Source organism: Corella eumyota, chromosome 3 (genome assembly GCF_963082875.1).
Source record: "Corella eumyota chromosome 3, kaCorEumy4.1, whole genome shotgun sequence".
Taxonomy (NCBI): Eukaryota; Metazoa; Chordata; class Ascidiacea; order Phlebobranchia; family Corellidae; genus Corella; species Corella eumyota.
Genome location: NC_137492.1, coordinates 11,558,611 through 11,560,391, shown reverse-complemented (window position 1 = coordinate 11,560,391; position 1,781 = coordinate 11,558,611). Strand labels below are relative to the sequence as shown.

At 51.5% G+C, this 1,781-nt stretch overlaps 1 pseudogene; it reads right to left on the bottom strand.

Annotated features, from left to right (window-relative positions):
- Positions 1 to 205: 205 nt before the first annotated feature.
- On the bottom strand, positions 206 to 1,314 carry LOC145747835 (small subunit ribosomal RNA; annotated as a pseudogene).
- Positions 1,315 to 1,781: the final 467 nt, after the last annotated feature.

The following is a 1,781-nucleotide window of genomic DNA, read 5'->3' as shown; positions in this document are numbered from 1 at the left end:
TAACCAGACAAATCGCTCCACCAACTAAGAACGGCCATGCACCACCACCCACAGAATCATGAAAGAGCTCTCAATCTGTCAATCCTCGCTGTGTCCGGGCCGGGTGAGATTTCCCGTGTTGAGTCAAATTAAGCCGCAGGCTCCACTCCTGGTGGTGCCCTTCCGTCAATTCCTTTAAGTTTCAGCTTTGCAACCATACTTCCCCCGGAACCCAAAGACTTTGGTTTCCCGCAAGCTGCCGGAGAGGTCGTCAAAATAACGCCCCCCGATCGCTAGTTGGCATCGTTTATAGTCAGAACTAGGACGGTATCTGATCGTCTTCGAACCTCTGACTTTCGCTCTTGATTAAAGAAAACATTCTTGGCAAATGCTTTCGCAGTCGTTCGTCTTGCGCCGATCCAAGAATTTCACCTCTAACGGCACAGTACGAATGCCCCCGTCCGTCCCTCTTAATCATTACCTCGCGCTCCGAAAACCAACAAAAAAGAACCGAGGTCCTATTTCATTATTCCATGCAACACTATCCAGGCGAAGCGCCTGCTTTGAACACTCTAATTTTTTCAAGGTAAACGTCCCGGCCGCCGCCGACACTCAGTCAAGAGCACCGACGGAAAACCGGAGGTAAAGCCAGAACGAACAGTGCACGCCTTGCGACGGACCGAACGCCTGCGCCCAAAATCCAACTACGAGCTTTTTAACCGCAACAACTTAAATATACACTTTTGGAGCTGGAATTACCGCGGCTGCTGGCACCAGACTTGCCCTCCAATGGATACTCGTTAAAATTTTTACAGTGTACTCATTCCAATTACAGGGCCTCGTTAGAGTCCTGTATCGTTATTTTTCGTCACTACCTCCCCGCGTCGGGAATGGGTAATTTGCGCGCCTGCTGCCTTCCTTGGATGTGGTAGCCGTTTCTCAGGCTCCCTCTCCGGAATCGAACCCTGATTCCCCGTTACCCGTAAGAACCTCGGTAGGCAGATACCGTACCGACGAAAGTTGATAGGGCAGACACTTGAATGATCCGTCGCCGGTGCAAGACCGTGCGATCAGCAAAGTTATCCCGAGTCGCCAACAAGACGAGCCGAAGCCCGGCAGGTTTTTGATATGATAAAGGCGCGCCTCCCGCAAGGTCGGCGCTTTTTGCATGTATTAGCTCTAGAATTACCACAGTTATCCAAGTAAAATTTACGATCAAATGAATCACGACTGATTTAATGAGCCATTCGCAGTTTTACCGTACGCAAGTTCGTACTGAGACATGCATGGCTTAATCTTTGAGACAAGCATATGACTACTGGCAGGATCAACCAGGTAACTATCGGCCGACAAAATACGCGAACGGAGTCTTTCGCTTTCCCCGTCGCGGTATCGCACTGTATTACTCAATCACTATTTTTGCTTAGCTCCTCAAACCCGGCGTAAGCCGCGATCTGGACGCCGTCGACACCGGCCAGACGCCCTTTCGGGCGAAGCCGCGCGCGGGCTGCGTTTGCATACAACACCAGGAACGCCCAACAAAAGCGAACCGAGAAAACTATCACTTGCGTGCGCACCGGCCACCGCAACTACGGCCCGAGGCCGTGGTCGCGCGCCGAAACACAAACTCGTATTTGCTACTTAATTTTTTCCGTCCAACGTTCAGAGCCTCGCTGCTAGCTACGACGCCTTCGCGGGTCAGCATCAAGTCTGCCCAAAAGCGCACATCGCCTGCACGACACCACATCGTTTTGTCACCAAATACCTTCAACCGACAACCGCATCGCCAATTTGCTCATTTC